Source organism: Dama dama, chromosome 9, assembly GCF_033118175.1.
Source record: "Dama dama isolate Ldn47 chromosome 9, ASM3311817v1, whole genome shotgun sequence".
NCBI lineage: Eukaryota > Metazoa > Chordata > Mammalia > Artiodactyla > Cervidae > Dama > Dama dama.
Window position 1 is genome coordinate 54289744 of NC_083689.1, and position 9477 is coordinate 54299220.

At 38.6% G+C, this 9477-nt stretch overlaps 1 pseudogene; it reads left to right on the forward strand.

The window, feature by feature from the left end:
- The first annotated feature begins 2887 nt into the window (after positions 1–2887).
- On the forward strand, positions 2888–6998 carry LOC133062893 (protocadherin alpha-4-like; annotated as a pseudogene).
- Positions 6999–9477: the final 2479 nt, after the last annotated feature.

Sequence of the window (9477 nt, forward strand, 5' to 3'; positions counted from 1 at the left end):
TTTTGATGAAGTCCAATTTATCAATTTTTTCCTTTTACAGACTATGTTTTTGCTATCAAGTCTAAGAACTCTTTCCCTATGCTTAGATCTTAAACATTTTCTCCTATTTTTGGTAAAAGTTTTAGAGTTTTATGTTTTATTTTTATGCTAATGATCCATTTTGAATTGATTTTAATATAAGATGTGATACTTAGGTGTGTCTTTTTGTTTATTTTTTGTTTTTCCTAACAAAGTCCAATTGCCATAACAGTATTTTCTAGAAAAGCTGTCTTTTTTGCATTTAATTGCTTTTGCACCTTTGACAAATTCAGTTAGTTCAGGACATTTGAGTGGGTCTATTTTTGGCTTATTTTTGTTCCATAGATTGATCTACCTGTCTGTTTATGTACCAATAATACAGACTTGATTTCCACAGCTGTATAGTAACTCCTAAAATAGGATACACTGGTTCCTTCTAAATTTTACTGTTTTAAAAAATTGCTTGAGGTGTTATAGTTCCTTTACCATTCCATATAATCTTGTCTATGTCTATAGAAAATCTTGTTGAGGTTTTGGTAGAAATTGTGCTAAATCCATATGTTAATTCAGGAAAAAGTGACATCTCCCCATAGCATATTGAGTCATCCAATTCATGAACACAGTAGAAATCCCCACTTATTTAGATATTCTTCCATTTCTTTTATCAGTGTTTTGTTGTTTTCAGAATATGGTATACATTTACACCTAAGTATCTTTTTTGAGCTAACATAGGTAGTATTGTATTTTAAATTTAATTTTGGTATGTATATTTTCAATGTTAGTATATGGAAATATATTCATTTTTGTATGTTTGTTTTCTGTGACATTGCTGAACTGACTTCTCTAGGAGGTTTTTAAAAATTCCTTGAGGTTTTAATGTATACAGTTGTGTTATCTGTAATTAGGGGCAGCTTTGTTTTTCTCATCCATATGCCTCTTATTTCCTTTTCTTGCTTTATTGCACAGAGTAGAACTTCCTGCACTATGCTAAAAAGAGTAGCGAGACCAGACATTTGGCTTTGTTTCCAGTCAGAGATTGAGGCATTCAGTTCTTCACAATTAAGTGTTTTCTGGAATCAATATTGCCAGGAGAAATACCAGTAACCTCATATATGCAGATGATACCACCTTTATGGCAGAAAGTAAAGAGGAATTAAAGAGCCTCTTCATGAAAGTGAAAGAGGAGAGTGAAAAGCTGACTTAAAATTCAACATTTAAAAAATGAAGATCATGGCATCCAGTCCCATTACTTCATGGCAAATAGAAGGGGAAGCAATGGAAACTGTGACAGACTTTCTTTTCTTGGGCTCCAAAATCACTTTGGATGATGACTGCAGCCATGAAATTAAAAGACACTTGTTCCTTGGAAGAAAAGCCGTAACAAATCTAGACTGCATATTAAAAAGCAGAGACATTACTTTGCCGACAAAGGTCCATCTTGTCAAAGCTATGGTTTTTGCAGTAGTCATGTATGGATGTGAGAGTTGGACCATAAAGAAAGCTGAGGGCCAAAGAATTGATGCTTTTCAACTGTGGTGCTGGAGAAGACTCCTGAGGGTCCCTTGGACTGCAAGGAGATCAAACCAATCAATCCTAAAGGAAATCAGTCCTGAATATTCATTGGAAGGACTGATGCTGAAGCTGAAGCTCCAATACTTTGGTCCCCTGATACAAAGAGCTGGCTCATTGATAAAGACCCTGATGTTGGAAAAGATTGAAGACAGGAGGAGAAGGGGACGATGGAGGATGAGATAGTTGGATGGCATCACCGACTTGATGGACATGAGTTTGAGTAAGCTCCAGGAGATGGTGATGGACAGGGAAGCCTGGTGTGTGGCAGTCCACAGGGTTGCAAAGAGTCGGATATGACTGAGGGACTGAACTTTCTATAGGCTTGTCATGGATGCACTTTATCAAGTTGAGAAAGTTCTATGGTTTTTGAGGAAAAGTCAGATATAATTTTTATATTTGTTCATATATAGGTAAAGTGTATTTTCCCTCTGGCCTCTTTCAGGATTTTTTAAATTAAACTTTTTATTTTGAGATAATTGTACATTCAGATTTAGTTGTAAGTTATAATACAGAGAGATCTTGTGTACCTTTCACCTAGTTTCCCCTGATGATAACATAGAGTAAAACTGTAGTACAATAATAGAATTTTAATTTAATCTTTGATTTTCTATAATGTGAAACTGATATGCCTAGATATAGATATTTTGGCATTTATTCTGCTTAGTATTATCTGAGCTTCCTGGATCTGTGATTTGATGTCTGAAATTAATTTGGAGGAAATTCTCAGTCATTATTATTTCAAATATTTTTCTTTTCTCTCTTCTCCTAGTACTCTCATTATGTGCATGTTATACTTTAAAAATTTGGCCCACTGTCCTTTGATTTTATGTTCTGTTTTTTAAAACCTTTTTACTCTTTGCTTATTGTTTTCTGAGGAATCTATTGATACATCTTCTAGCTCAGAGATTCTTTCCTCATCCATGTCCAATTGACTAATGAAGATCAAAGTCATCATTAGTCATCAAAGTCATCTTTCATTTCTGTTACATTTTTTAAAAAATCTCTAACATTTCTTTTTGGTTCTTCCTTAGGACTTCCATCTCTCTGTTTACATTGCCCATCTCTTCTGTTCTTACATATTGTCTATTTTATCCATTGGAGTCATTAGTATATTAATCATAGTTGATTTGAATTCCCAATCTGATAATCTCAACATTCCTGTCATGTCTGGTTCTGATGTTTGCTCTGCTCTTCAAATTATGGAGTTTTTCCCCCCTTTTCGGTATACCTCATAATTTTTTGTTGATAGTTGGACATAATATAACTGGTAAAAACTTTTATAACTAGTCTAATCATAATGAGTTGGTGAGGTGTGGGGAGAAGGGAATCATTCTATAGTCCTATGATTAGGTCTCAGCCTTTTAGTGACCTTATGCTTCTGCACTATGAACTTCACAAGTGTTTCTCATTCCCTCCACCACAGGTCAGACAGGATAGCTAGAATGCCCCGGAATTGGGTGTTTTTCTTCTCTCTTATGGAAGGTTAGATTTTTAGTATATGTGCTGCCGAAGAGTTAGAGTCTGCTGGAATTGGGTATTTCCATTCCTTCAGGTCAGTTAGGCTCTGATAATAAACAATAAATAATTAAACTTCCATTAATTAGTTTCCCCTGAGGGAAAACCTCATTAAGAAGCAAAGAGTACTCTGGGTATTTCACAATGGTTCCTTTTCCCCTCCCACTGCCAGAAACATGAGGGGATTTTTTTCCTGATATTTACTGTAGGAATCTGGTCATGCTCTGGGAGATAAATTTCAAAACATTTTTGCCCTCCTCCACCTCAAACTGCTTCCCCCTAGATTTTTCAACTCTGAGACTCTAACACATTGAGCCTCCAGCAATTTATGCATTACAATTCAAATACTCCTGCTCCAGCTCTGATTCCCATAGTGGCTATTGCTCTTGGGTCTCTGTGTCAGTAATCTCTGACTTTCTGTATTTCCCTATTTCTTTTATTTTGGGGGCAGTGGTTTGCCCTGTGTCCTTCCTTCTCTTACATATCCAAAAGAGATTGTTGACTTTTTTTCAGTCTGCTCAGTTTTTGTTGTTAGAATGCAGTGGTGATTTCAAAGCCTCTTACATTCAGAACTAGAAACTGGAAGTCCTTGATAGTGTCTTTTGATGGAAAAATTATTTTTCAACTTTTTTGGAGTCTAATTTGTCTATTTCTTATTTTGTTGCTTGTAGCACATACAGGGAATCATCACCAAACTGAAAGTCATGAAGCTTTTGCCATGTATTCAGCTAAGTATTTTACAGTTTTAAGTCTTACATTTAGGTCATGGATCTATTTGAGTTAATTTTTGTATGTGGTGTTCAGTAAGGGTATAACTCATGAGGATATCCTGTTTTCCCAGGTGGTGCTAGTGCTAAAGAACCCACCTGCCAATGCAGGAGACATAAGAGATGTGGGTTTGATCCCTGGGTCAGGAAGATCCCCTGGAGGAGGACATGGCAACCCACTCCAGTCGTCTTGCCTGGAGAATTCCATGGACAGAGGAGCCTGCTGGGCTACAGTCCATAGGGTCACAAAGAATCAGACGTAACTGAAGCAACTTAGCATATCCTGTTTTCCCAGCACCATTTGTTAAAAAGACTATTTTTCCTCCCCTTGAATGGTCTTAGCACTTTTGTTGAAAATTGTTTGACCATATATGTAAGAATTTCTTTCTGGGTTCTTTTTTTCTACCCCATTGGTCTATGCATCTGTATTTATGACAGTAACACAGTTTTGATTACTGTAGCTTTGTATTAAGTTTTGAAATCAAGATGTGTGAGTCTTCTGGCTTTGTTCTTTTTCAGGATTGTTTTGGCTATTTATGGTCCCTTGAGATTCTGTATGTTTCCATATGCATGCCTGCTAAGTCGCTTCAGTTGTGTCCAACTCTTTACAATGCTATGTACTGCAGCCCACCAGGCTCCTCTGTCCATGGGATTCTCCAGGCAAGAAGACTGGAGTGTGTTGCTACGCCCTCCTCAGGGGAATCTTCCTGACCCAGGGATGGAACCTGTGTCTCCTACATCTCCTGCATTGGCAGGCAGGTTCTTTACTACTAGTGCCACGTGGGAAGCCTATGTTCCCATACGCTGCTAAGTTGCTTCAGTCATGTCTGACTCTTTGTGACCCTATGGACTATAGTTCACCGGGCTCCTCTGTCCATGGGGATTCTCCAGGCAAGAAGACTGGAGTGGGTTGCTGTGCCCTCTTCCAGGGGATCTTGCCGACCCAGGAATCGAATCCGAGTCTTCTGTATTGCAGGCAGATTTTTTACCACTGAGTCACCAAGGAAGCTCATGTTTCCATGTACTAATTACCAAAAACTAAAGAAGGAAACTCCATTTTGTCACCACCAGAGAGAAGACAAAAACTGTAAAGAGATAATTTATCTCAAACATGAAGCTTTAAAAAAGCAAGATCTCAAAGTAAAGTGAGAGTGACAGGAAAGGCGTAGTGCTTTTTCAATGCTATTTTCAAGGAGAGGTGACCAGGGACGCCAGTGCCTGCTGCTCTCACTTCTACTCCTTACAGCCTGAGGGACAGGCAGTGGCCAGATTCGTTCTCCGTTCCTGAGGAAGCCAAACACAGCACCTTTGTGGGTCGCATCGCCCAGGACCTGGAGCTGGAGCTGGGGAGCTGGTGCCTTGCCTGTTCTGGGTTGCATCCAAAGGCCACAGGGAACGTCTGAAGATGAATCTGTAGAATGGCATTTTGTTTGTGAATCCTCGGATCCATTGGGAGAAGCTGTGTGAACAGAAGGCGAAATGTAATATCCACCTGGAGATAATCGTGGATAGGCCGCCTCAGGTTTTCCATGTGGATGTGGAGATGCATGTTTTAATAAAAATCCTCTGGTCTTTGGAGCAAGAGAAACAGGTTAATTTATTTCTGAATCTAGACTGCTGGATTCGCGTTTCCCGATAGAGGGCGCTGCTATCACAGACATTGGTACCAATGCTATTCTAACCCTCAGCTCCAGGGTTTATTTCTCTTTGGGTGTACAGGCACGTGGTGAACTAAGTCACTTTAACCTGAATTGAAGTCTTTGAATAAGAAGAAACACCAGAACTTCGTTTATTATTGACAGCCACTGGGACGGGAGCAAACCAGAACTAGAAGGTACAGTTCAGCTGCTGATCACAGTGCTCGACGCTCCATTGTTTGCCCAGGACGTGTACACAGTGTACTTATTAGAGACTATAGCAAATGGAACATTAGTGATCACATTAAACACCTGTGACGCTGATGAAGGTATAAATGGTGAAACTGCCTTTTCCTTTGGCAATGATATCCCTCCTGACATAAAAAGAAACAAAAAGCTTCAAAATTGATTCCAGCTCAGGGGAAATTAGGCTAATTGGTAGACTGAATATGAAGAAATGAAACCCTACAAAATTCAGGTAAAAGCAGTTGATAAAGGAGATCCTCCAATATCAAATGACTGCAAGGTTTTAGTGAGTGCTGGATGTAAATGATAATACTCTTTACCAGTCAGAGGGGACCCTCCACTCTGCACTGTCATTGCCTTCATCTCCTTGTCCAACTGTGACTGCGGTGTCAATGGGTAGGTGACCTGCACCCTGAGGCCTCATATCCCCTTCAAGCTGGTGTCCACCTATGAGAATTCATTGGTGCTGGACAGCACCCTGGACTGTGAAAGCGTGTCAAAATATGTGGTGGTGGTGACTGTAAGGTGCTCACCTTCCCTGTCAACCACGGCCAGCGTGTTCGTGGAGGCGGCCAATGTGAACTGCAACATGCCTGTGCTGCTGCCTCCCAAGCTGGATGACTGGGCCATGCGGTGAGCCAGCTGGTGGCAGGGTAGGTGGGTGCCAGCCACATGGTGGCGAAGGTGCACACAGTGGAAGCGGACTGGGCTACAACACATGGCTGTCTTAAGGACTTGGGGCTACCACGCGTGGCTGTCACACGAGCTGTAGCTAATGGTGGGTGGCGAGCACAGCTGTACACTGGTGAGATCCGCACGACGCACACCCTGGACAAGGCGGACGCACTGCGCCTGCTGCTGCTGGTGAAAGATGAAGGTAAGCCAGGCTGATGGCCACCGCTACCATGCTAGAGGACAGCAGCTGGGCGCCCAAGGCCGCTGTGTGGGTTTCGACAGGCATCGCTGGAGCGGAAATGGTGTTGGTGGATGTGAACATTTACCTGATCATTGCCGTCTGCGCGGTGTCCAGCCTGTTGATGTCATGCTGCTGCTGTACACGGCGCTGTGCTGCTCTGTGCTGCCCAGCGAGGGTGCATCTGGTCCACGAAGCCCGAGCTGATGTGCTCTGTCATGGTGGGGAGCTGGTCTTACTCTCAGCAGACGCAGCAGGGGGTGGGTGCTCTGGGGAGGGCCGCCCAACACTGACCTCATAGCTTTCAGCTCCGTCTTTGTTCAGATCTGAACACGTTGGGAGGAAAGGAACATCCAGAAACATCCGGATCTTTCTGGCAATGTAAATTCAACTCCCAAGCTTTAGGTTTAGTTTTTTAAATTTTTAACTTATCTAACCATCTTTTCAAATGTCACTTTAAAAACTGTATTCCAAGTGTTCTGACTAAAGTCAGAACAAATCTTACCATTTATTGTAGATCTTTATTCTATTACATATGGCTGCATCTTGAATGGAACTTGGAATCAAAGAACAAGCACATATAGGGACAAATCATCTTCCTTGGTTTAAATAGCAGGATACTTTTGAAAGAAATACTGAAATATTAAGTAGATTTGAGCATATTTAACATAGGATCTTAATGTAGTAAAATACAGTGACATTTTCAAGTTTATATCTCACAATGAAACGTCAAGCTCTGGACAAAAAATTATAGGCAAATTTTTAGAAACCATCTACCTTTCCTTAACATTTTAAGTTTCAAAGTGGGCATTTTAAGCAAAAGTAATTTAAAATATATTTTTAGAGTGATATTTTAATTTTTATATTAAAATATACAGTTATTTTTTGGTTGCCATTATGGTCACTATCCTGATGTCAATGACTTTGAGTTCTGGTTCTAGAAAGCTTGATGTGGAAAGAATTTGTTATTATAAGATCATTGACTAGGAAACACTTACTGAGCACCTTCCATTTACTCACAAATGTTCTAAGACACTTTATTTTTACTTCTCTCAACCTTTCCAATAACTTTGTGAAGTGCATACTTCTTTCTGCTGTAAACTCAAACAGTTGATTACTGATCATTATGTGAGGATTTAGCAATATACTGAAGAGTATGTTTGATTAGTTTTGCAAAACCAGCTGAAACATATTTGTTAAAACTATTATACTTGCTAGTCACTAAGTCAAGAGCATAATGTTAAATTTTATTTCCTATGTTTAATTCTGAAGTTACACAAGCATTAAATGAAATATTTTTGTCTGCAAACATTCAAATAAACATACAGAAAACATCCTATGAAAGTCCCCTTATAGAAGCATTCTATAAGAAGTTAGTAAAATTTAGTAGTTAAGTTTCTAGATATTTGAACTGATATAGAGCTGTTGCTTAGAGTGTTTCAAAAAACAGGTGGTGAGCATGTTTCTGCAACTTTTCAAATATTAATTATCACCCCCCCAGGCTTCTGGCAAAAATCAGCAAAATAATAATAATAATTTTAAAGTCATATTGCCAAGTTTCCAGCTCCTTTAAATATAAGGTAAACTTTGCAAGATTATAAAGTTGAGAAAGATAAATTGAGTCACAAAAGAATTTCTCTTCCCTAATTCACACTACTTATGTGCCCATGTCCAGGCTTAGGAATTTCTCTAGGGACACTCAATATATTTACTGATGGATCCATTCCACAAGCACAGACAGAAAGCCTACTGCATACTAAGTCCTGCTGTAGAAACTAGGGACCTAGCAAGAGTAAAACAAGATAAGTAAGGTCCCTGGCTTCAAGGTGATCACACTGTAACCTATTTAAAATCACAATTGTGTTATGAAAAGACTTGGATTCGGGGTAATATTGCCTTTTCAGTTTTCTTTGTCTAAACAGATTGTCTTATAAAGGAGAATCTCATTCTATTAATAACTTTTTAAAAATAGTCAATATAATGCTGACTGCTATTAGCTGTAGTTAATATTCTTGTGCCGTTCGGAATCTTTGTGACAGCTTTCAATAGTTTTGTCTTCCTTTATAAGATTTCTTCCATGAAATGTATTCCTTCCTTTCTTCTTCATTAAGATGACCCAGTTGCCTTATTTTTCTACTTTTCCACCATTCTTTGCTATCATTAATGTGTTATATAGATTTACGGGAAAATTTATTTTTTGGCACATATTTCATGGTATGTTTACAATTCAAATTAGTCATTCATTTGGGAAATTTATTAACTTAAAATGGCCATATCTTCAAAAGGTAAAGTTAGATATGCTGAGATCTTATCAGATATGGTGGGCTATAGTTCATAGAGTTGCAAAGAGTTGGACACAGCTGAAGCAACTTAGCACACATGCAATTTAATTAGTTTTGGTTAATATTAATTATCCATTAAAGCTGGCAAAAAAATAATAAAGCTGGCAGCTTCACACCTTTGTCATCCATCTGAAAAAACTAGACAGAGATCATTGTGCTGTTAATACTTTTTATTCTCCTTTTCCTATGAAGGCTCCAAAAATCATCCCAGTGGAAACAAAACCTATCACTGCTTTCAGTAAAATATTGGTAAAACTTACCTTATTATCATTTGATTATTCAATTTCAGTAATGAATTTCAATTTTATAACTATGATTTTAGGAACTGTAATTTTACTTTCATGTTATCTTGGTATGATTATAACAATGTAATTTAATTTGTAAGGGAATACTACAAATTAGCATTGTCTAAAATATAAGGAATAATACCCAAGAAGACTATTTCTTGATATGTTCCTTCTTTTTCA